This window comes from Pan paniscus, chromosome 9 (assembly GCF_029289425.2).
Source record: "Pan paniscus chromosome 9, NHGRI_mPanPan1-v2.0_pri, whole genome shotgun sequence".
Classification (NCBI taxonomy): domain Eukaryota; kingdom Metazoa; phylum Chordata; class Mammalia; order Primates; family Hominidae; genus Pan; species Pan paniscus.
The window spans coordinates 98,122,103-98,149,758 of NC_073258.2; the positions used below are offsets into that span (position 1 = coordinate 98,122,103).

The 27,656-nt window shown below is 37.7% G+C and overlaps 1 long non-coding RNA gene across 1 annotated transcript in view; it reads right to left on the minus strand.

The window, feature by feature from the left end:
- The window catches only part of LOC134731204 (uncharacterized), a 174,339-nt gene that overhangs the window by 48,605 nt on the left and 98,078 nt on the right, over positions 1 to 27,656 (minus strand). Inside the window, exon 2 of the long non-coding RNA XR_010113382.1 lies at positions 23,271 to 23,382. This is a non-coding gene — a long non-coding RNA (uncharacterized LOC134731204). The remainder of the gene's footprint in view (positions 1 to 23,270; positions 23,383 to 27,656) is intronic.

Consider the following 27,656-nt stretch of genomic DNA (forward strand, 5'->3'; position numbering starts at 1 on the left):
AGTAGAGAAATAAATACACCTAATTGCAACAAAGTGGCCACAATCATTTCAAGCCAATGTGTCTAGAGAGTATAATAAGGGATATAAGAGTCTAATAAAAAGAGGAGGGGGACATGGAACAACAAGATAAAACCCTTAATGCTTGAAATAAAAATCTAATAGTATAAACCTAATGAGCACACTTTTTATAATTAGTAGGAAATGGTTCAAAATTGAGGGGGAATAGAAGTATTGTTTTTAAGGAAGTGTGAGTTCTGTATATAATCTTGTAAACAGAGTAAGCATGATTAAACTTGGAGACATAGCATTGTAGGGAAATAAGATAAAATAAAAATCAGAATTCTAAAGAGATAAACGGACCAACTAAAAAGAAAACATACCTAATTCTATCTCTACCCAATATCTTTCATTAAAGAAAACGGTTCCTTTAAGCAAGGGAAGAAGGCACATGTAAGTTAGAAATTCTTTTCACAAATGCTTAAATATAGGAGATACAAATTAAATTAATATTTTACAAAGCTATTGTAAAAATAAAATTTAAAAAAAATGTGAATAGAAATATTACAGCTGATAACTTTTCTTTAAAAATCAACTATTAGAGTAACATTTCAAATGGAATTGTATCATGTAATAGAAGCCATTTTAGGTATGAAAAGAAATCTTGAATTAGAAATTCACAAATTAAAATTGTATGGGTAAAAAATATGAAGAAATGTTATAGTTGTTAAACTCAGGAAGAAAATGTTTTCAACAGAGCAAAATCATATGAGAAATGAAGAGTAAAGTCCAAGATGTCCAAGCAAGTATACATTTGCATGAACATTTAATAAGGAATATAGAAAAGAAGGAAAGTAAACATAAGAATGAAAATAATTCGGCCGGGCGAAGTGGCTCATGTCTGTAATCCCAGCACTTTGGGAGGATTACCTTGAGGTCAGGAGTTCGAGACCAGCCTGGCCAACATAGTGAAACCCCATCTCTACTAAAAATACAAAAATTAGGTGGGTGTGGTGGCACATGCCTGTACCCAGCTACTCAGGAGGCTGAGGCAGGAGAATTGCTTTGAGCCCAGGAGTCAAAGGTTGCAGTGAGCCGAGATCACACCACTGCACTCCAGCCTGGCCAACAGAGTGAGACTCTGTCTCAAAAAAAAAAAAATAATAATAATAATAATAATTCAAGAAAGGATTAAAGGGAGTAAGTTGAAATAGCAGTCATATAAAGGAGATCCAACATATAAATATTGGAGTGCCTGAATAGAAGAACAAACTAAACAACAATGGGGAAAAAAAAAAACAACTGTCCAAAGTGTAATCCAAGGAAGCTTCCTAGAAATAGAAGAAGATAGAAGCTAAGCATTGATAGGGCTCGTGGGTACCTCATAATATTGACAAGAGCAATCAATTCTGAGATATAATCTATTAAAACCTAAAATTGGAAGATGGAAAAAAATCCTTAGGGCTTCCAGACAAAAAGATTAAATAACGAATAAGGGAAAAATAATTATTTTTCTCAAATGCACAAAGTAAGGCAATGGTGAAGCAATGTTTTTAAGAAGTTTAAAGGAACAAAATAGGAGCCAGGGATTTTAGATCAAGCCAAGCTCTCTTTCAAGTATTAAGAACATAGAAAATCAGTTTGCAATATTCAAGAACACCAGAGTTCACTGTGTTCAAGTGCTGTTTCTGAGAATTCTACTGAAGGATGGGTGCCATCTAACCATAAATGCCTAGGGAAACTTTGAAAACATAGGCTACTGGATCATTTATTATTTTCAATCATAGAACCAACATACAACCAAGAGTGGTAACATTAAAAAATATTATGTAAACATATGATTTGACAAGTAGAAAACATTGCTACTAAAATTATCAGAAGAGCAAGAGAAAGGGGAAAGATTCAAATTATTCACTACTGGGCAGGTAATGTGTGAGAGTCAAAGAATACCATTTAACAATGATGGATAAAATAATGAAAGATTGATTGAAAAGTGGGAATAAATACAAAAATAACCATGAATACCAATATACGAACTCATGTAAATTGAAAAGAAGTTAAACGTATATCAAATAAAACACACAATTAAAAACTTCAACTTTTTCTTAGGAATTTGTCCTTAAACTGTTTTGTGTTATAGATTGAAAAAATGAGTAAATGGATTGACAATTTTGGCAGCTGCAGTTTTACAAAATACATGATATATTATGAAGCTCATTACAGTTTGAGAATATCTTTTGAACATAATATAGTTGAAAACACATTTAAAAAAATTTTTTTAGACAAGTCATCAAGATGACTGACTAGAAGTACATGGCATTTACCTTCTCCACAAAGAAGAAACAAAACAGCCAGTAGATAATCAAAAATAGAATAGAGTTTCTAAGGAAGAACACAGGAATTCAGCAGGGAAGTGACAGGAACTCTCTGAGCCATGAAAACTTGAGATGGCAGCATAGAGAGGGACGTGAAGCAGCCAGTGAGGACAGGCTCAGAGCCAGAGAGGACTCTGTGGTTATAGGAGAAATGGCAGGTGAGACATTGTCAATAGTCCACCTTTCCACCACATATGTCTGCAATCCTAGTAACAAGGGAGCTCCTAAGTCCTTAGAGGCTCTGAGCTTAGTGTAGGAAACTACCTGGAGTCCATGCAACTACATTATTTCAAAGAAGATATTTACATTGGGTCTCATCCACACACTGGGACCCAGGATGCTGCAGCACAGTGGCATTTGGAGAGCAGAGGCAACACCATATTACATCCTTCCCTGGAGCCCAATTAACCCTGTATTTTCAGATTCTTGGGGCCCAACTGACATTACCTCATGTTCACGCAGTTGACTGCAGCATTATGACACCAGCTGGACCCAGTGGTGCCATCGTGTCTCTGGTACCCAAGTCCATACAGTATCCTATAGCCCAGGGAACAGATAATTGAGCATATCCAGGAGGCTGCACCCAGGAAATAGGGAGCCAAAGCATGTGCTCCCTGGATTCTGAGAGCTGCTTGACTAGGGACACAGACATCAATACAATCTCACCCCTCCAGAGCTCAGGCTGCTGTGCATCCATGTGTACCACCTGGAGACTGAAAAGCTGGCTGGCTACTGCCACCAGAGTTACCTGTGCATAATGTCCAGGGTCTAAGGACTGGCCTGTCTGGACTGCCACCACTACTGCCTGTGACCACACAACCTGCCACAGGAGCCTGAGGCTATATCCAACCACCAACATCACTCTGTCTGTATGAGCCATCAGGGGAACTGAAAGTGAAGGTTTGAAAAAAGATATTCCATATAAATCACTAGCATTCATATACACCAACAACAGTCAATACAAGGACCAAAGCAACAATAAACTGTCATTCAGAATTGCCACAAAAAGAATAAAATACCTACAGATACAACTAACTATAGAAATGAAAGATCTCTACCAAGAGAACTACAAACCACTGCTCAAAGAAATCAGAGATGACACAAATGGAAAAACATGTCATGCTCATGGACAAGAAGAATCAATATTGTTAAAATGTCCATACTGCCCAATGCGATTTGTACATTTAATGCTATTTATTACTATTCAACTACCATTGACATTCTTCACAGAACTAGAAAAATTACTTCAAAATTCATATGAAACCAATAAAGAACCTAAATAGCCAAGGCAGTCCTAAGCAAAAAGAACAAAGCTGGAGGCATCACGTTACCTGAATTCAAACTATACTACAGGGATCCAGTAAGCAAAACAGTAGGTCCTGGTGCAAAAACAGACACATAGATCAATGGGACAAAATAGAGAACCCAGAAATATGACCGTACACCTACAACTCTCTGATCTTCAACAAACCTGACAAAAGCAATGGAGAAAGGATTCCCTATTCAATCAATGGTGCTGGAAAACTGCTAGCCATATGCAGAAGAATGAAACTGGATTCGTTCCTTACACTATGTGCGAAAATTAATTCAAGATGGATTAAAGACTTAAATGTAAAACCCAAAACTTTAAAAATCCTAACAACATAGGCAATACCATTTAGGGCACAGGCAAAGATTTTACAAAGAAGATGCAAAAAGCAATTGCAACAAAAGCAAAAATTGACAAATGGGATATAATGAAACTACAGACCTTCTGCACAGCAAAAGAAGCTATCCGCACAGTAATAGGAGAAAATTTTACAAACTGTGCATTTGACAGAGGTCTAATATCCAGCATCTATAAGAAACAAATTTACAATAAAAAAAACACACACAACCCCATAAAAAAGTGGGCAAAGGACACGAACAGACACATTTAAAAAGAAGACATACATGTAGCCAACAAGTATATAAACAAAAGCTCAACATTACTGATTAGAGAAATGCAAATCAAAACCACAATGAGATACCATCTCAAACCAGTCAGAATGGCCATTATTAAAAAGTCAAAAAATAACAGATGCTGGCAACGTTGTGGAGAGAAAGCATACACTGCTGGTGGGAGTGGAAATTAGCCCACCCATTGTGGAAGACAGTGTGGCAATTCCTCAAAGACCTAAAGACAGAAATACCATTTGACCCAGCAATCCCATTATGGGGTACGTACTCAAAGAATTATAAATCGTTCTATTATAAAGACATATGCACACATATGTTAATTGCAGTACTATTTACAATAGCAAAGACATGCAATCAACCTAAATGTCCATCAATGATAGACTGGATAAAGAAAATGTGGTACATATACACTACGGAATACTGTGCAGCCACGATAAAGAACAATATGCCCTTTGCAGGAACATGGACCGAGCCAGAGGCCATTATCCTTAGCAAACTAACACAGGAACAGAAAACCAAATACAGAATGTTCTTATAAGTGGAAGCTAAATGATAACATATGGGCACATAGAGGGGAAAAACATACTGGGGCCTTTTGGGGAATGGAGGGTGAGAGGAGGGAGAGGATCAGGAAAAACAGTGGGTACTAGGCTTAATACCTGGGTGATGAAATCTGTACAATAAACCCCTATGACATAAGTTTATCTATGTAACAAACCTGTACTTGTACACTGAAATTAAAACAAAAGTTGTTATACAAACAAAAGCCCCAAATAAATAAAATCATAAAAAGGAGATAATACAACTGATACCACAGAAATACAAAGGATCATTAGAGATAACTATGAACAGGTATATGCCAACAAATAGAAAACCTATAGGAAATGAATGAATTCATAGGCATATATTAGGAAGAAATGAAAAAGCTCACCACACTAATAATAAATAACAAGTTTGAGTCAGTAATAAAAAGCCTCCCAATAAAGCCCAGGACAGGACTGCTTTACTGCTGAATTCTGCGAATCTTTCAAAAAACAGCAAACACCAATTCTACTCAAACTGTTCCAGAAATATAGAAAAGAATTATTCCTAATATATTCTATGAGGCCAGCATTACACTGTTTGAAAACCAAACAAGGATACAGTGAAAACGAAAGCTATACACCAATATGTCTAATTAGCATAGATGCAGAAATCATCAATAAAATAGTAGCAAACTGAATCCAAGAGCACATCAAAAAGATAATATACGATTATTTATCCCAGTATGCATGTATGACTTACCCCAGCAATGCAAAGATGTGATTCATCACATCAATCAAATGATGGACAAAAAACATATGCTCATCTTAATAGGTGTAGACAGAGCATTTGATAAAGTGCAACTGTTCTCCATGATAAAAACTTGCAACAAGTTAGGAATAGAAGAAATATACCTCAACACAATAAAGGCCATATATGACAATCCCACACCTAACACAATAGTGAATGCAGAAAAGGTTATCTCTAAGAACTGGAACAAAATGAGGATGCTGACTTTCACGCTCTTCTTCAATATAGTACTGGAGAAATTAGGCAAGAAGAAGAAATAAAGCCATTCAAATTGGAAAAGTGGAAGCAAAATTGTCCTCCATTGTAGGCAATATGTTATGTAGAGAAATTCCTAAAAACTCCATCAAAATACTCTTAGAACTAATAAATGTAGTAGTTAGAGAAAAAAATTCCATAGTATTTCTAGACACAAATAATGAACAAGATGAAAATGAAATTAATCACATTTACAAAGACTACAAAAAATCTAGGAATTAATTGAGTAAGTAAAAGATTTCTACACTGAAAACCACAAACCACTGAGAAAAATTGAAAAGGATACAAATGGAGGGGCTTTCTGTGTTCGTGAATTGAAAGAATCAATATTGTTAAAATGACCATATTGCACACAGCAATCTACAGGTTTGATACTATCCCTGTTAAAACACCAATGACACTTTTCACAAAAATAGGAAAAAAGAATAAAGATTTGTATGGAACCACAAAAGATCCCAAATAGCCAAAGCAATTCTGAACAAGAAGCACAAAGCTGGAGGCATCACACTGCCTGAATTCAACATACACTCCAAGGGGTGGAACAAGATGGTGGAATAGAAGCCTACACTGTTCATCGCCCACACTAGAACGCCAAATTTTAACAACTGTCTTCACACAGAAAAACACTGTCACAAGAACCCAAAACTAGGTGAGCATATTATGTCCATATTGTTGAAAGGGACATTGAGAAGGGTTTGAGAGAGTCTTGAATCTCTGACATCTCCCCTCCCCCATGTCCCTCAGCAGCAGCCCTGCTGTTTGGAGTAATAATGTTTGCACTTTGGGGAGGGATAGTGCAGGGATTGGAGGGCTTCACATAGAATTTGTGCTGCTTTGTCACAGCAGAGAATAAAGCTGAGCTGGGCTCAGCTAGCATCTGCACATGGAAAGAGCATTTGGACCAGCCCTAGCCAGACAGTCATCCATCACAGCAGTTGAAACTTTCTTGGCAAGCCTCATCACTGCAGACTGAAGTGCCCCAAGGTCCTAGGTAAACTTCAATGGTAGTCTAGAACACAAGGTCTGCAATTCCTAGGCAACTCCCAGTGCTAGGCTGGGCTTAGAGCCAGTGGACTAGGGTGGCACATGACCTAGCGAGATACCAGCTGGCATGGCAAAGGAAGGACATGTACCCTCCCTCCCACAGCCCCAGGCAGTACAGCTCCTAGCAACAAAAGCACCTTCTTCCTTATGCTTAGGAGAGGACAGCAATGAGTAACGAGGACTTCGTCTTGCATCTCGAATATTAGCTCTGCCACAGAAGGATAAGGCACCGGACAGAGTCATGAAGCCCCCATTCCAAGCCCTAGCTCCTGGATGGCATTCCTAGATACATCCTATGCCAAAAAGGATCTTGCTGTCTTGAAGGTAAGGACACAATCCTGGCAGGACTCATCACCTGCTAACTAAGGAGCCCTTGGGCTCTGGATAACTACCAGTGATACCCAGGGAGTACACTATGGGCCTTGGGCTCTGAGATCTGCTGGCTTCAGGGGAGACTCAGCACATTCTCAGCTGTGGTGGCTATAGTGAAAGACTCCTCCTGTTTGAGAAAGGCAGAGGGAAAAGCAAAAGGGACATTTTCTTGCACCCTAGGTATCAGCTCGGCCACAGTGGAGTGGAGCAAAAAGCAGGCTTTCTGGGTCCTTGACTCCAGGTGTAGGCTCTTAGACAGCATTTCTTGACCTTCCCTGGGCCATGGGCGAGCCCACTGTCCTGTAGGGTGAGTTTCAGATCTGACAGCCTTCACCAAAAACTGATGGAAGAGCCCTTGGACTTGAAGCAAACATTGTCCGTAGCCTCGCAGAAGTCCCCATAGACCAGTGGTGGTGGCCAGAGGGAAGGCTTTTCTGCCTCTGTAAAGGGAAGGAAAGATGGGGAAGAACTTTGTATTGAGGTTTAAGTGCCAGCTTAGTCATAGTAGAATAGAACTTCAGGAAAATTGCTAAGATTTTTGACTCTAATCCTTGTTTTCCAGACAACATCTCTGGATATGCCTGGGGCCTGGGGTAAATGACCACCCTGAAGGCAAGGGCCTTCGGCAGGGCCTAGTGCTACCCAATTTTCAGTTCTGACCTAGCACTGTCTCAGTGGTGGTGGCCACAGGGGTGCTTGCATCACCAGCCTTCTAGTTTCAGGGGTCTCAGTACAGAGAAAGAGAGAGAGAGAGTCTGTACATTTGGGAGAAAATAAGGGATAAGGACAGGAGACTCTGACTGGTAATCCAGAAAATTCTTCTATATCTTATCCAAGATGACCAAAGTGTTACCTCTATGAGTCTTCAAAATCCACAATGTTATTGGGCTTGGGGCTAAGTCCCTTCAAAAACCTAGAAAAACCTTCTCAAGAAAGCCAGGCACAAACAAGCCCAGGCTGTGAAGACTACAATGAATACCTAACTCTTCAATGCCTAAACATCTAAGAACATCTACAAGTATCAGCACCATCCAGGAAAACGTGACCTCACCAAATGAACTAAATAAGGCACCAGGGACTATCCTGGAGAAACAGAAATATGTGACCTTTCAGATAGAGAATACAAAATAGCTGTCTGGAAGAAACTGAAAGAAATTCAATGTAACACAGAGTGAGAATTCAGAATTTAATCAGATAAAAAGAGATTGAAATAATTAAAAGGAATCAAAGGGAAAATATAGAGTTGAAAAATGCAATTGACATGCCAAAGAATGCATCAGAGTCTCTGAATAGCAGAATTGATCAAGCAGTAGAAAGAATAAGAGCTTAAAGACAGTCTATTTGAAAATACATAGAGGAGACAAAAGAAAAACAATTTTAAAAAACCATACCTACAAGATCTAGAAAATAGCATCAAAAGGACAAATCTAAGTTGTTGGCCTTAATAAAGAGGTAGAGAAAGAGACAGGGGTTGATAGTTGATTCAAAGGGTTAAAACAGAGAACTTCCCAAAACTAGAGAAAAATATCAACCTCCAAATACAAGAAGATTATAGAACACCAAGCATATTTAACCCAAAGACGACTACCTCAAGGCATTTAATACATTTCCAAAGTCAAGCATTAAAAAAGGATCTTAAGAGCAGCAAGAGAAAAGAAACAAATAACCTACAATGAAGCTCCAGTATGTCTGGTAGCAGACTTTTCAGTAGAAACCTTACAGGCCAAAAGAGTGGCATGATGTATTTGAAGTGCTGAAATAAGAAAAAATCTGTTAACCTAGAATCGTATAGCAAAAACATTCTTTAAGCATGAAAGTGAAGTAAAGAACTTCACAGATAAATAAAATCTGTGGGAACTCATCACCAGATCTGCCCTACATGAATTGGTAAAGGGAGATTTTAAATCTGAAATCAACAGAAGGTACAAAACTCACTGGTAATCTTTAAATGAGCAAGAAGAAATCAACTGAAGGTACAAAACTCACTGGTAATAGTAAGCACAGGAAAATATAGAATAGTACAGTGCTATAATTTTAGTGCATAAGCTTCTCAATTTAAGTAGACTAAATGATGAACCAATCAAAAATAACTACGACTTTGCAAGACACAGTACAAAACATAAAAAGGAACAACAAAATGTTAAAAAGTGGAGGACAAAGTTAAATTGTAGAGTTTTTATTGTTTTTCTTTTGTGTGTTTGTTAATATAATCAGTGCTAAGTTGTCATCAATTTAAAATAATGGGTTATAGGATAGTATTTGCAAGCCACATAGTAACCTCAAACCAAAAATAACAAAACATATGATGGATATGCAAAAAATAAAAAGTAAGAAATGCAAGCATACTACCAGAGAGTGTCACCTTCACTAAAAGGAAGACAGAAAGGAAAGGGAAAAGATAAGAACACACAACAACCAGAAAACAAATAACAAAATGGCAGGAGTAAGTTCCTACTTATTAATAATAACATTGAATGTAGGTGTACTAAACTCTCCAATCTGAAGACACAGAGTGGTTGAATGGATGAAAAAACAAGGCCCAGTGATCTTTTGCCTACAAGGTACAAGGAGCATGCTTCACCTGTAAAGGTACATAGACTGAAAATAAAAGGATGGAAAAAAATATTCCATGACAATGGAAACCAAAAACAGCAGGAGTAGTTATATCAGAGAAAATAGATTTTGTGACCAACACTATAAGAAGAGACAGAGAAGGCCATTATATAATGATAAAAAGGTCAGTTCAGCAAAAGGATATCATAGCTATAAATATATATCCACACAACCATGGAATACCAAGATATATAAAGCAAATATTATTAAAGGTAAAAAGAGAGATAGCTCCCAATACAATAATAGCTGGAGATTTCAGTACCCTACTTTAAGCATTGGACAGGTATTCCAGGCAGAAGATCAAGAAATATTGGAAATAATCTGCACTATAGAACCAATGGACCTAATAGATATTTACAGAGCATTTCATAAAATGGCTGCAGAATATACATTTTGTTCATTCTCAAAGATAGACCATATGTTATATTGTAAAAAAAGTCATAAAACATTCAAAAAATTGAAATAATATCAAGCATCTTCTCTGATTACAATGGAATAAAGCTACAAATCAATAACAAAGAATTATGGAAACTATACAAACACATGGAAATTAAATAACATGACCCAGTGGATTAATGAGAAAATTGAAAAATTTCTTGGAAAAAAGAGATAATGGAAACACAACATATTAAAACCTATGGAATACAATGAAAGCAGTCCTAAGAAGAAAATTTATAGCTATAAATGCCTACATCAAAAAAGAATAAAAACTTCAATAACCTAATGATGCATCTTAAAGAACTGGAAAAGTAATACCAAACTGAACAGAAGTTAGTAGAAAAAAGAAATAAGAAAGATCAGAGCAGAAACAAGTGAAATGAAAACAACACAGAAAGATCAATAAAGCAAAAGTTGTTTTCTGAAAAGATAAACAGAATTACAAACTTGTATCCAGACTAACAAGAAAAAAAAGACCCAAAGAAATAAAACCAGAGGTAAAAAATGAAACATTAAAACTGATGCTGCAGAGATTCAAAGGATCATTAGTGGCTACCATAAGTAAGTATATGCTAATAAATAGGATAATCTAGAAGAAATGGGTCATTCCTACACACTTACAACCTACTAAGATTGAACCAGGAAAATATCCAAAACCTGTTCAGACCAAGAACAAGTAAGGAGATCAAAGTCATAATAAAAAGTCTCCCAGCAAAGGAAAGCCCAGGACCCAATAACTTCACTTCAGAATTCTACCAAACATTTAAAGAAGGCCTAATACCAATCCCATTCAAACTGCCCCCAAAAATAGTGGAAGTAGGAATACTTGCAAACTCATTCTATCTGGCCAGTATTATCTTGATACCAAAACCAGAGACACATCAAAAAAAAAAAAAAAAGAAAGAAAGAAAGAAAAAAAAAACTAGAGGCCAATATCTCTGATGAATATTGATGCAAAAATACTCAACAAAACAGCAAACCAAATTCAACAATATGTTAGAAAGATTATTCATCACGACCAAGTGGGATTTACCCCAGGGATGCAAGGGCCATTCAACATGCAAATCAATCAATGTAAGGTGTATCAACAGAATAAAGGGCAAGAACCATATGATCATTTCAGCAGATGCTGAAAAATCATTTGATAAATTTCAACATCCCTTCAGGATAAAAACCCTCAGAAACTGGATGTAGAAGGAACATACCTCAAAATAATAAAAGCCATATATATGACAGACCAACAGTTAGTATTGTACTGAATAGGGAAAATCTGAAAGTCATTTCTGTCAGAACTGCAGCATGACAAAGATGCCCACTTTCACCATTCTTATTCAATGTAGTACTGGAGGTCTTAGCTAGAGCAACTAGACAAGAGAAAGAAATAGAGAGCATCCAAATTGGAAAGAGATAAGTCAAATTATGCTTATTCGCTGGTATGATTTTATATTTGGAAAAACCTGAATACTCAACCAAAAAAAACTATTAGAACTGATAAACAAATTAAATAAATGTGCCAGATACAAAATCTACATACAAAAGTCAGCATTTCTATATGCCAGTAACAAAATCAAAAAGGTAATCCCATTTACAGCAGCTACAAATAAAATTAAATACCTAAGAATTAACCAAAGAAGTGAAAGATCTCTATAATAAAAGCTATAAAACACTGATGAAATAAAGAGGACGCCAAAAATTGATAGATTCCATGTTCATAGACTAGAAGAATCAATATTGTTTAAATGTCCATACTACCCAAAGCAATATACAGAGTTAATGTAATCTCTATCAAATTACCAATAACACTCTTCACATAAATAGAAAAGTGAATTCCAAAATTTATATGAAACAACAAAAGACCCAGAGTAGATCAAGCTATCCTAAGGAAAAAAAATGGAGGAATCAATTTACATGACTTCCAGTTGTTCTACAGAGTTATAGTAACCCAAACAGCATGGTACTGGCATAAAAACAGATGGATAGACCAATAGAAGAGAATAGAGAATCCAGAAAATAATCCACACACCTATAGTGAACTCATTTTTGACAAAGGTGCCAAGAACATACCTTGAGGAAAAGACAGTCTCCTAAATGTGCTGGGGAAACTGGACTTTTATATGCAGAAGAATGAACTTGATCCCTATCTCTTGCCTTATACAAAAATGAAATCAAAATGGATTAAAGACTTAAATCTAAGACTTCAAAGATATCTGCACTCCTATGTTTACAAGATTGAAAGCAACTTATGGGAAGCAGAATTGTCTTATTCTCAGTATGATTCATTTTGTCTATAGTAATGAAAGGAAGAAAAACTCTAGAAGACTATACAAATCAAATGAAAGAGAGATGAAGGCTGTGGGAATGGTAGTTCTGCCCACCTGGGCACATGCCTTTAGTGTTAAAGTTTTAGAGTTCTAATAACTGTTTGAATTAGAGAGTTGACTCATTGGTTATTGGTAAGGATATATCAGTATTGATCAGTACTTAACCCAAGATAATTTTATTCACAATTAACTTGTTTCTTAAGTTAGCTGATCTGTGAAGGATGCTGCACCACGCAGAAATTTTATTTGCACAAGTGTTAAAAAATTTAGGCCTTTCTGTGAAGTGTATTTAGTGCAAAGCTTTAGGTTTATTGACTACCTATGACATCTTTTACATAAAGAGCCAAGAGTAAAGCTTTATGAAGTTTATAACCCTAATGATATTTTAATTGTTTTGAATGATAGTTCATGCTATTGTTTCTAGTACATGTTCTTTTTAACACTGCTTATTTAGTAATTGTTATTATATTTTACTGTTACTGAGCACTCAAATATGATCACTTTACAGAATAGAACACTTCAGATGATCCTTCCTTATTTAATTAAAAATAAACCCTTTAAGAGTAGGTCACCAGCACTCTATTTTTACATCCAGAGTCTTTTAATTATGTAAGAATTTTAGTAACTTTAATCTTTCTGTGATTACTTTTAGTAAAAACATAGAGATCCAAAATTAAGAAAATAAATATGGTTTGAAAATGCAGATAGCATTAAGAAATCAATTTTTTTTAAAAAAAAGGTTGTATAGTGTAGAATAATAGGTTACATATTTGTAGTCAAATGGTCAGTGTTGGAATATTGACTTTTTCTGAGATTGGCCAAACTTACTCTCTAAGTGCCATACTTTTCACATAATGCTTCTGATTTGTTAAGAGAAACACATGAAGTTCTGTGAAAGAAATTTTGAAAGTGCTAAATAATTATAAAATGTTACTAAGATTACCATATTACCCAGATCTAAAATGTCTTTGTCATAAGGTGTGAATATAGTTAAGGGTTCTAGAGTTTTTAAAATCATAGATAAGACAACAAGTTGAGTAGGGAGACAGAGTAAAAGGAAATTGAACCAAACAATGCCAATAAAACAGAAAATACATAAAAAGTCTTCTTGTTAAAAAAAACCACACTCAATGTGTTCTAGAATGCTGAATATATCATAAATTTCAAATTTCATTGTAGTGACCACATTGATAGTTTTCAAAATTAAATATATCACATTTAACATCCTGTAGAATGCTATTCAGGTATATCTTTCAATTTGGGCCACTTTTCTCCAGACCTTCTGACCATTTATTCAGCACTTCACCATGCCTTGCTTCAACTGTTATTGTTAAAGTCACCTTTTTGATCATTACCAATATTTCTCCCCAAGTTACTATTTTTAAATAAAAATATAAGACTAGCCCTTTTCTTTTTTCTTCTTTTTTCTTAGTAAATCCTTTCTTTATTGACGATATCAAAGCACAATGAACAAAAATTCTGAATCATTAATATTTTTAAGTAACACTGGGTGATCATGTATCTAGATTAGTTTTTATAATTAAATGGAGCTTAAGAGTTTTGCTGAAACACTGAAGATGATACAAACCTTTACAAGTATTTGGCCCCTTTCTTGAAGTTGGTAGTTAAAAATGATAAGAAAATATATAGAAATTATTTATTAGCCATTTTGGAACCACGAAAAAAAGTTAAACTACACTCAAAAAATTATCCTTTGGATTTCAGGCCCTCCAGGAAAACAAGGTAAGCAAGGCCGAAGAGGAGAATCTGGTAATTCTCTCTTTCAGCTACTCTGTGTCACTCATGTTCTGGTTAAGTTCTGGTGTCTGTTCTTCCTAGTTAATGATAATATTGTCTTGTTGGAGGTTGTGTGTGTGTTTAAATCTTCTCTGCTAGACCTACTTTTTTTTTTTTAATCTTCTCCTTATTTCTATCCAGCTGTAAAAAGGAGAAGTTTGCAAAGTATTGTTAATTGCAGTTTAGTAACAATTGGTACCCATTTTTGGCTTATTTACTGGGTCAAGTTAAGTCTGTTCTTTCTGTATACAACGGAGGGTTTCTCAGTTGCACACAGTGTGATAGCATCACCCTCATTTCCATCTATGTAGGTGGTCAGTAAATGTAGGTCCTTTGCAAAAACACCTGCCTTGGGACACTAGGGCACATGTCTTAGAAAGCTGTATTATTATTTTATCCAATTGGCACAATTTTGTCATGCTTTTACTCTCATTCTTTTCAAAATTTGGGAATGTTTTTTCCTTTTTGTACAACCATGGAATTTTAGTGATGACAGGAGCCTTAGTAATCAATCCAGAATTTTCATTTTGTAGGTGAGGAAATTGAGTCCCAGAACAGTCAGGTGATTTGGCCAAGGCAGAACTTGAAACGGAACCAATTGTCCTGATTCCTACTTCAGTACATTTTTGCTTTCAGGCCATATCCTTATATGCAAAACAAATCACCAGTGTGAAACAGAAAAGTCAAGTAAAATTTCTTTTGAAACTGAGGTGATCTGTATAAACGAGTTCACTTAACTGTTCTACTTTTTTTGGAAATGACACATGAAGTCTTATCAGGCCATTAATTCTTCCATGCAAGATAAAAGTAATTTGAGGTTTGACTCTAGCATGCTGTAAATTGTTATTTTTCAGTATTTTCTATAAGTATTTATCAATATTAAAAATAATCAATTACTAAGTGCTGAAACAGTAGAAGCGTTAACCTATCAAGAACTGACAGCAGATTGATGTGGGGTTTTTTTCCATCTCATTTCCTCTTCCATTTTAAGAAAGATGTTAATGTAAAAACGGTTTATGAAAAATTATTAATTTGAGTAGTGTAGTTGCTTTTTTTTATTTTACTTTAAGTTCTGGGAACATGTGCGGAATGTGCAGGTTTGTTTCATAGGTATACATGTGCCAAGGTGGTTTGCTGCACCTATCAACCTATCATCTAGGTGTTAAGCCCCGCGTACATCAGGTGTTTGTCCTAATGTTCTCCCTCCCCTTGCTACCCAGCCCCTGACAGGCCCCTGTGTGTGATAGTCCCATCCCTGTGTCCATGTGTTCTCACTGTTCAACTCAAAAGTGGATTAAAGACTTAAACGTTAAGACCTAAAACCATAAAAACCCCAGAAGAAAACCTAGGCAATACCATTCAGGACATAGGCATGGGCAAAGACTTTATGACTAAAACACAAAAAGCAATTGCAACAAAAGCCAAAATTGACAAATGGGATCTAACTAAACTAAAGAGCACAGCAAAAGAAACTATCATCAGAGTGAACAGGCAACCTACAGAATGGGAGAAAATTTTGCAGTCTACCCATCTGACAAAAGTCTAATATCCAGAATCTACAAGGAACTTAAATTTACAAGAAAAAAAAAAAACCCGATCATAAAGTGGGCAAAGGATATGAACAGATACTTCTCGAAAGAAGACATTTGTGCAGCCAACAGACATATGAAAAAAGCTCATCATCACTGGTCATTAGAGAAATGCAAATCTAAACCACAATGAGATACCATCTCATGCCAGTTACATTAGTGATTATTAAGTCAGGAAACAACAGATGCTGGCAAGGCTGTGGAGAAATAGGAACACTTTTACACTGTTGGTGGGAGTGTAAATTAGTTCAATCATTGTTGAATACAGTGTGGCGATTCTTCAAGGATCTAGAACCAGAAATACCATTTGACCCAGTAATCCTATTACTGGGTATATACCCAGAGGATTATAAATCAGTCTACTATAAAGACACATGCACACATATGTTTCTTGCAGCACATTTTACAATAGCAAAGACTTGGATCCAACCCACATATCCGTCAACGATAGACTGGATAAAGAAAATGTGGCACATATAATACCATGGAATACTATGCAGCCATAAAAAAGGATGAGTTCATGTCCTTTGTAGGGGCATGGATGAAGCTGGATGACATAATTCTCAGCAAACTAACACAGGAACAGAAAACCAAACACCGCGTGTTCTCACTCATAAGCGGGAGTTGAACAAGACTAGCCCTTTTCTTATTTAAAAAGCTCTCTACAATTACAAGTTGCCTATGTTTAAAAAATTTTAAAATATTTATAGCACACAAAATCCACGCATAAACTCTCTCTCATCAGTGCCTTCTATGCATCTAACTTTCTGCTTAACTTTTACATAGCAACATCAGTGTCATTGTTTTTAATCTGCAACTTTCAGCCCTTTTATATGCTATTATGATTACCTAAAATGTCTTCACTTCTCTTTTTCTCCTGGCAAACTCTTTCTCAGTCTTTAAGACCCAGCTCAAATGGCCCATCCACAGAGAGGCCCCCTCCAACTTCACAACACTTGTTCTGTTTATGTTATTAAATGTGATAGCATTTCCTCAGTTGTGGTGTATCTTTTTTGAGGGTTTTATTTCTCACATTTTATTTTATTTCTCAAATTGTGAGCCTCTTTGTTTAGAGGTAGTGCTTGGCTTGTAATTTATGTTTAATATTTAAATCCTTGTTAATGGGTGGACAAATGGATGGATATGTGGATAGAAGAAGAAGAAGATGAAAGCTTAGGACCCCAAAATTAGTCTAATTCTCAGTTCAGGTTTCTGATTCCTTCATCTCCTGTATACCTCCTACCAATATATTCTTTGTCCTTCTGTTCTTCACTGATTAAGGCAACTATCCCTTGTGTAGCTACGATGCAGTAGGGATAGCTCAATTCATTTATTTTCCATTTTCCTTCAGACAGTACCTAAGTAAGTCTAGGAGCTCTTACAGCAAATGTGTGAGAGTAAACCACATCGTGTTAGTCACGGACTATTTAAACAGAGATATTATTAGTTGATATTGGAATTAGCTTTTTTTCTCATTTATAACTGATTTAAAAAATCAAGTTCTTATTCACAATGTATGTATACTCACTCTCTATTGTCAGCTTGGAAAAAAAATTATCTAGAGTTATTGAAACTTACCTGAATCATTGCTAAGCTTCCTATATTACAGCATGGGCATGCCTACAAACTATACCCCTTTAATCATACTTGCTACCTACAAATCTCTCCTAAAAAGCACATAATACTTTTAAATTAATAAGAAATGAGTTATATTTGTAAAATTTTTAGTGCTCATTCTGGTTTACTTCAGTTCCTGGACTTAGGGTCAATTCTTAATTCTGCATATATTTCAGCCTCCTGCAAACAGGACAAATCTAGCAATAGAAAAAAGTTTTCTGCCTGCAAGCCAAGCAGTCAAAATGTTAACAAGGATCCCTGATTCCATAAATAAAAGTTTCCTTACCAGCGGTAAAATTTCTAGAAACTCCTGCTGTGTAAGCTAGAAGGCTTCAAGCTGAGCTCTTTTTTTAGCAGCAAGTTGCCCTTAGATAAATTACACTGATGACTAAGTAAAACCAAGGTAATGTGAGACCAGAGTATAGCTAATATTCTTCACGTCATGCACCATTATCAGACTCAATGAAGCAAACCTTTAGAGATCAAAGAATAAACCTTGTTCTCACTGCTTTTTGCTGTGCTGAAAATTTTAACTGCTGGTTAGTCTATTTTTAACTTATTTAAATGGAGCCAACTGCTTACTGGCTCAGAGGGTGCTTAGCTAAGAAACTACTGCCTGGCTTATATTGTCCTATCATCTAAGAACTTGATGCCCTAGATTTCCCAAGGCAGACCCTGTTTTAGGACTTGCAGGTTTAAGATCTGATTTGTACTCCCTGGCTCCAGTGAAAAATAACCTGAAACCAACCTAGTTGGAGAGATAATTCATATTAGGTGATACTAGATTGAAAGATTTAAATAACAATTGGAATTTAGACCTTGTTGGGAATAAGCCCCCCAAAATCTGGCCATAAACTGGCCCCAAAACTGGCCATAAAAAAATCTCTTCAGCACTGTGACATGTTCATGATGGCCATAATGTCCATGCTGGAAGATTATGGGTTTACAGGAATGAGGGCAAGGAAGACCTGGCCCACCCAGGGCGGAAAACTGCTTAAAGACATTCTTAAGCCACAAACAATAGCATGAGCGAGCTGTGCCTTAAGGACATGCTCCTGCTGCAGTTAACTTGCCCAACCTATTCCTTTAATTCGGCCCATCCCTTCATTTCCCATAAGGGATACTTTTAATTTAATATCTATAGAAACAATGCTAATGACTGGCTTGCTGTTAATAAATACGTGGGTAAATCTCTGTTTGGGGCTCTCACCTCTGAAGGCGGTGTGACCCCTGATTTCCCACTACACACCTCTATATTTCTCTGTGTGTGTCTTTAATTCCTCTAGCGCCACTGGGTTAGGGTCTCCCTGACCGAGCTGGTCTCGGTAAGGCCTAATATGATAGACCATAAACAGCTATAGTAGATTCTTGACTTGAAAGAAACAATAAACAAATTTTTAACAATAGTAAAAAAAAAAGATGATATTGTATATTATCAATTAATTGTGGAGTTATGTTGCAATTAAGATCTTATGTGGCCAAAAGACTGGTTTTCTGCTTTGGCTATTTATGCATCCTTAGAGGGCCTCATCCCTGTGCGTTGGGAAAACTCTCTGTGCTAACCAAGAACTGCTCTTGATAAGCTCAGGACAAAGAATGAGGCAGACCATTCAAGGTTGGTAAGTAGTCAAATATTTATTCAGAGGGAATTTATAAGGCAGTCTTGGGTGTCAGTAAGACAGGGCACATCTCTGTGTGTAATGGATACCTGTCTAGACTTTGTCCCTTTCCTCTTTCTTTTCATGGTATAAAAGAGAAAAAAAGTTGCAAATGTGTTAAGCCATCTGTTTGCATTCTTAATCTATGTACTCTCTACTTAAAGATATTATTTGGATTTCCTATAATCTGTCCAACATTCCTAAGGTGGGGGAATGTTATGGGCAGCAGCAATTGATGCTTGTATGTTTCTTCCAGTCGCTGCATCCTACCTCCACTTCGTGGTCACATATGCAGAAAACATTTTCACAACACTCTATTCCTCATGATCGCCCTCCAGTTTTAAATACCTCCTCCCCATGAGAGTCCTTGGGTATCACTACGGGTTCTATAGTGAGGGTGATAGCCTTATTGGCAACTTGATGCCACATTACAGGATGATTTCACAGCAACAATAGAGACACATAAGGAAAAAACGCAAAGAAATGAAGTAAGCAAATGATGATTAGCAACTGTTTTATCAATTTACTAAGATTTTAAAATCAATTTGACAACTATTGATGGGGCGGCATCACTTACAGTATTTATCTATGATGCCATGTGTTGCACTAGAGTGGTGATGTTTTATTTGTAACATATAGATAGCATTCTGTTATGATAATGGCACAGATGCTGCCTTGTGCCATAGTCTTTACATGAAAGCGGTTTCTGTGTTGAATGCTAGAATGTCCTGTCTGCTGTCCTTTAGAGCTCGTCTAGTGAGATTAGTTGATGTCTTTATACGAGCTATTATATTTCTTATGCTTATTTGAGGACTAAAGAGGGCAGCTATATGACCATACCAGTAGAAGGCAGATCACCCTCCCATCCAGCTCTGAGGTATGGGTGATTGGAAGCAGCAGTCAGTTTATTCCATAACTGTTCCATTGCCCAGCAGAACCAGAGGGTACAACATCCCATCCATCTGGGGGCAGCCAGGCCTACAGGTTGGAACCACACAGCAACCATGTTTCATTAGGGGCCACCCAGTGTTTGCCTGATCATTTTACCCTGTCAGTGGCATACCAATCAGGGTTTAGCAGGGTAACCATGATATTATGGGTGGAAGGAGGCACTACTCCGTGTATGGAGTGGTCTTTGGAATTGTGTTTTTGCTGTGATTTTCTTTCCGGCAGAGAGGGACAACTTGACTCAACTTTTCATAGCCTGGGGTTATTTACATAAATTTATTTCAGACCTGTGTACATTTTTTGTTAATACTTACTACTGATTTTTGGGCTATTTGAGACTTTAAAAAATTTTTATTTTTGTGGCATTACATGGGAATGGGAAGGGGTGTCCCTTGTTTGATAAAGTATCGTTAATGGGCCATTGGATGGGGTCTTACCTAGTAATATCTGCAGTATTTCAAGTACTCACATTTTTTCCCCCAGAACGTATGACTGTAATGCAACCCAGAAAGTTTCTGTAAAGAGTTTAGCCTCCATGTCTGAACAGAGATTCCTAACAGCAGCACCTGTCCATAAGCCTAACAAGCTGATGTATTTATCATTTGGGCATAGGACACAGCCCAATATAAGAACACAGTTTTTGAGACTATGTCCTATAGTGTTTACATTTCATATTAGCAACAGGAAGCTAGAGGCAGTGAAACAAAATTCTAATATACATTTGTGAAGGCAGATCATCTCCTTCAACAAGGATTATACTGGTGGATTGTACTTGAGTGGTCAAAACAGTAGCTGCTGGGGTGGCTTCCCAGGAGAAACATACCATATGTGCTGTCCAGGGAAAGTAGGAGTGCCTCCCATGAGGATTCTGACTGCAGAGGGGCTTATATGCCAGACCAGGAACCTGATGACTTCTCCCCTCTGCGAAGTGCAAGTGCCTCTCCACTGGTACATTATTACCTCAAGCCCAGTATCTAGCAGTACGATGAGAGTCCAAGTCAGTAAGGTGTGGTTCTCTGGGCCCTGCAGGACGAAGTATCCCACTGAACCTGGTAGGGGATCCCATGCTAATTTTCACTGCACCAGACCATCTCTTGGTTGGATGTTTCAAGGGGTGTGCATTACCATAATGCACTTAGTAGGGGCCAGCTGAGGCAAGAACGTATCTCGCTCTGTTTCCCATTCTCTTAAACTTAGTGAGGGCCCATCTAGCTTTCTTTGCCTGGCAAATGGGGTAACAGGGTAGCTTGTGGCAATACTTTCATCTACCTGGCCAGGTTAGGAGTATCTGTAAGTGCTTTTATCTGCTGTTTGAATACCCTGGTTTTTTGTTCCATCAGCCCTGTTGCATGTGGGTTATAAGGTAGATGGAATCTCTACAGGACTTTATTTTGTCATGCCCATTTTTGTATATCATGTCCTTTGAAGTGGGTTTTAATCACTACTTTATGGGGCATGTCATTCGTTAACACTTAATTTTTTTTTTTAAGTCTCAAATTGTGGCTTGCTGGTTAGCCCTATGACAGGGGAAAGCCAATGTCAGGCCAATGGCTGTGTCCACACACACTAGTGTATACTTTATCCCCTCACTTCTGGGTAATGGATCAGTATACTCCATCTGCTGTTACTTGACAGATGTCAACCCTCTATATGTCTTTTCAGATAGCTTAGTCAGGGGCATCTCAAGGAGTAGGCTAGACACTGTTTTATTGTACGTGGTATATTATTACATTTTACATGCAAATCTTTGTCCTCGGCAGCTTTTTATTTTACCTTTGTTTCTTTATGTCCCTTTGTCTTTGTATCTATAGTGCTACGTCCTCTGCCTGGAAGACCATAGCACACACTTTAATGAGGGCATTTGCTTCCTGATTGCCCAGAGGTGACACAAGGGTGTGGTTGGTACGTAGGACACTTGAAAATCAGCGTGGAAGTTTTGCAGCCTGTCCCGTATGTCTTGCCACATTTCCTGTCCCCAGTGGGGCTTTCCCATGGTTGTCCACTCTTCCTTCACTCATTGCCCAATCCAAGAAGTTAAGTTTTTCATGATGGCCCAGTTACTCAGTGCAGAATACTAAAGGCCGAAGTTCATTCTCAAGGACTGTCCATGCAGTCTACAACTCTGCCCACTGGTTACTTCAGTGTTTCCCAAATTTAACTTCCCAAATTGTATTTGTCTCGGGATGAAACCCTACTGTTGTCCATGAGGAAGAATTGCCTTTGCTGGACTTAACTGTATACCATGCCTCTACAGGGACAGGCCCATATTTTTTCCTTACTGTTGGTGGTACTGCCTGAGGAGCCCTAGGGTACCATAGATTCCAGGTCTTTCTAGACCACAGACTCCAGTAACATCCACATTTCCTCTGCCCGTGTGCTTATAGATAGTGAGCTGTGCTGCTGAAGGTACTCATGCTGCTTTGTAAGCATGGGGGTGTGAGAAGTGGCAAAGCACGGTTTTTCAAACATACTATGCACCCGCCCCTTGATGGAGTAAGTGGTCCTGGGAGTGACTGGGTTGTCTTTGCTTAGGGGATCAGTTTAGATAAGGGCAGTGTATACTGCAAATAGCTGCAGTTTTATCTTAAAGTAATGTTAAGCTCCTCTCCATAACTGTGACCAAAATCCTAAAGAAACTGATCTCTTACGTTGTTATTGCCATAGTATACATCCCATTTTATCTTTGGCAATAGACACATTTAGTCTACAGGGCAACCACACCCTGGCTACCTCTAAAGCCTTAACCTGTTGTACCTGAACTTTTGCCTTTTTAAAAGCCTGTTGTTCTCGTGTCTGATCCCAGACTGTTGCCTTTTAAATTAGCTCATGTAAGGGCCTGAGACACTGAGTAAGGTATGATGTAAGGCTCTCTAAGTACCCTAACAGTCTCACAGAAGCTTGTACTTCCTTCACTGTTGTGAGAATAGGGTAGGCTTGAATCTTGTCTATTACCCGTTTAGGCACTACCTGACTTACCAGACCAGAAGACTTTTAAGAGCTTTGTGATGGTGCCTGGTTCCTGCACCTTGTTGGGGTTCACTGCTCATCCTTGTGAATGGAGATATTTCATCATTGAGGTCAGGGTGATCTATAAGAGGGAAAAATCCTTACAAGTTAATGTGTCATCAATGTAAAATGACCACACAATGCCAGATGGTGATGGGGGGCAGAAAACAGAGTCAAGTCCCAGCCAGAATCGTATGGCAGATTTGTAGGGTTGTGAATGTGTCCTTGCAGTAGCACCTGAAAGGCCTATTGCCATCCTTTCCAACAAAAGCAAATTGATCTTGTGAGTTCATAGTTAGGAAAATACTAAAAAGGCATTAGCCAAATCCAGTATTGCATGGGTTATTTCTTTGGGAAGACACTAAGTGTTCTAGGAAAGAGGTATTATTCAGTACAACAGCATGTATGGGCGACACCATTTTGTTCAATTTTTTTTGTAATCCACTGTCATTTATCGTGACCCAATTGACTTTCCTACTGCCCATAAAGGGCTACTAAAGGTGCTTTGTGCTGGTCTTACTGTCCCTGGCCTTTGTAACTCCAGAACTCCCACCTTCCCAACCAGCAATGTGCAATGCTTAGTGGTCACTCTCCTCCCTCCAGGATGCAGGAAGGGCGACTGGCTCCCAGCCTACAAGTCCACCTAAGATAAGTTTCATTATCTGTACCTGTAGGCAAAATTTTCCCAGGGTATCCTTTTAAGATGTCAATACCTAACATGTTTCTGGGTTAGGCAAGATATAGAGCAGATACTGTTTGGAGGGACTCCATCCAATTTGCAAAGCAAGAGCCACTTGTTTTACTAAACAGCGCTTCCTTCTATAGCCATTTATGGGACAGATAGGACCCATAAAGCAGCTAAGATTTCAATGTATGAGAGTACATTCTGTCCTGGAATATATTAAAGCCAAGTTTTTTTGCTTATTTAAAGATGACTAATGTATTGTTAACACAACATGTTGCCTCCAATTGCCTCCCATCATGAGTACTTCAGGGTGACCTTGGCTCTACCCCAGACCCTAGGGATTAGAAGAACCCAACCGGCATAGGTTTATATTCTGGAAGCCTCCTTGGTTAGGGCAGAGGGATTGACAAAAATCAGGGACATTAAGCAGTCTGAACAGCTGTTCCAGACTCAAGGCCATTCATAGCCCCGACAACACAGGTTGGGTTGTGTGTCTGTCTTTTCCACTGGGCTCCCAACCTTTACCAAATTTACTCACATTTGCTTTTGTGTCACCCTATGTGGTCCCTGTGTGTGTCCTTTCACTGGAGTAGCACCCTTTTTTAGGGTTACCTACTCTCCTTTGGTAATGTATTTACTTTTTCCTGGAGTCAGTTTTTCCCAGGTCAATAACAGTCTGTCCCACTTCATAGAATTTCTGGCGTAGCACAGGGCTAAGCATAGTGATCAATGTTCCTACAAAGCAAATGGAGCAGATTGCAAATGTTAGGTTGGTGCAAAAGTAATTGCAGTCTTTGCCATTTAAAAGTAATGACAAAAACCGCAGTTACTTTTGCACCAACCTAATATAATGTCTAATTCCTGCAGTAAAAGTAGCCTTGTTTGGGCTCTCAGAGCCTCATATACCATCTGGTGCATTTCAAATTCCTTAGCATCTGCTGTAGATTTCCAGTTGAATATGCCACCCAGCAACTCCCCCTCATTGTGCCTGCTATCTGACCAGAGCTAATAACCCAATTTAAGAGTAGGTAGGTACCCAAGGTGCTTCTCTCCCCGTGGGATGGGTGATTATATCACTCATCTTTTCTGGTAGGGTTTTGTTTTGTTTTGTTTTTGCCATTGAGAGAGGTGTCATCTCCACCCTTATCCTATAACCTCACTAGCCACACAGAAATGCTCTCTCTAGGTTTCTGTTGAAACTGAACTGTAATCTCTGTTCATCTGGGTGTGTACTCCTGCAAACTGCCTGTTACTTGTATAGGTGGTCTGCCTCCAACCTGTACCTACATCTGATCAGTCTCTAGCTTATGCTTAATAGGAGTTTGGGCATTATATGTTTTTTAAAATTATTTTTATTACTACTTTAGTTTTATTGTTTTTAGTTTTTAATGGGTTGCATGTCTTTGCATCTCCATCTGCCTATAAGGGCATGGACTTTCACCTTGGGGAATTTTCTTCCCTATAACTTAGCATACCTACGTGCCAGTTTTAAATTTTTTATCCTGATTCTCAACCTTATTGGCTAGTCCTGTGGCCAGCAGGGTAGTAGAGATTTGCATATTCTTTCATAATTTTAGTTTCTTTCTCAGTTTTCTTACTCTTACTCTTTTTTAGACAGAAATATAACTTTATTGTCAATGTTCTTATGTAACTAAGATATATGACACATTACCTAGAGACATTCAGTGGACATTATTTCAGATTTCAGATGACATTCCCATACCAGTTCCACCAGCTAGTTAGAAGTGGCCATCACAACAACCTCTGCAGGTGTTACTGACATACCCTAGAACTCTTACATTCATACTGAAAGGGACACAGAGGGATGTCAAAGACCTGGACACATTCTTCTCAAAACCACCCTTTTATATTGTAGAAAATAGATAATATTCATTACCATAGAAAATTAATCTACAGAGTTTTATTGAGTATGATTTTATAATACCGTCTCACAAATTTGTATAACAAGTTCTAATTGTTCACCTTCACACTTAAACATTTTGTATTTTTTAAATTGACAAATACAAATTGTATGTATTTATTATGTATGTGTTAAAATATGCATACATTGTGGAATAATTAAATTGAGTAAATATACATTATCTTACATATCATAATTTTTCAACTTTTAGATTCAGAGGTTACATGTGCAGGCTTGTTTTCTGAATATATTGTGTGATGCTGAGGTTTGGGTCTTTCTTTTGTTTCTACTGCTAACTGCCTTTTGGCTTATGCACTGCCCACAGTAGGGGCAGCCCTACTGCAGCCACCACCATCTTCCTTTCTTTTTTACCCCCATGCCCTATTTTTACCTGCTCAAATAGAACTTGGGACATTTTCAGGAAGTCCCCATACTCCCAGGGAAACCTACATGTTTTAAGTATATGGGCCACTGATCCCTACAAGGAAGCTGCCAGCTAACCTGAGATTTTCCCTTTGGATGCCTCAATCCCCAAGCCCATTTTTTTGGTGTGCTCTTGTCTGGATTGCTGTTTGTTGGGGAAAATCCCTGTGGGAAGCAAGAACTACCCTCCATAAGCAAAGACAAGCTCAGACCAAAGAGGCAGACACTCCAGGTTGGTAGGTAGTCAAAATTTTATTCAAGGGGAACTGACCTATGATGAAGTCTTGGGTGGCAGCAAGACAAGGTAGAACTGTGTATTTGTAATGCACTGCCTTTGGAGCTTTTTATGCCAGGAAAAGAAAAAGCAAGGGAAAAAGAGGAAAAAAGTCATGGATAGTGTATCTAACCATCGGGTTGCATTCTTAATCTAGTTGATCTCCATTTGAAAGGATTGTTTCGATTCCCTACAATGTGACCAACATTCCTACGGAGGAAAAAGGGAGTAAGATGTTCTGGGCAGCAGCATTTATCTCAGGCTGTGTGTTTCCTCTGGCTACTGCAGCCTATGCCTCACTTTGTGGTCATGTACCCAAAATATATTTCCTCAAATTATGTAAGCCATATAAATTTGGTGATGATTCAAGACCAGAGATTATTTCATTACTTATAATCTCTATTAAGCATGTCAGATCAGTAACAGTCTGATGTGTAGTCTCAATAAATATTTTGGAAATAAATTAAAAATGAATGCTTATTTCATGAAGACTAGATCAGGAAGGCAAGATATTAATACAAAACCATTGCTAGAGTGCATAGAATACATACGATTGCTCTCAAAACACATCTTAAGTTGGGGAGAGAATCACATTTATTAAATGGGAATAATTTAATTCAGGATAGTGATGATAGGGTGCTTGACATTAATTCTCAATTACTTAGTAGTGGTTGAAAATTGTATCTACTGTCTATCATCCCCATGTTACTGTCTTACAATTGCTTAGATGAAATCTCCACTTCTGCCAGACAAACTTACTCATTCCTATAGAATCCTCTGTATCCTTTGCCTTCATCATTGCTCATACTGATCCCTCTACTTGGAATGCCCTTTCACTACCCAGCTATTTTAACCTCATATTCTCTTTAAGAAGCAGCCTAACAGTAATCTTGCCCATGAATCATTTTTCTCTCCCTTCCAGATCCCACAGGTATTCTGAATTTCAGCATTATTGATCTTAATATTTATGTGGCCCTTAACGTGTGTGTGTGTGTACAATCACTGTTTTTGATAGTTCATGCTGCAATAACTTGGACCATATTTGTGTGTATG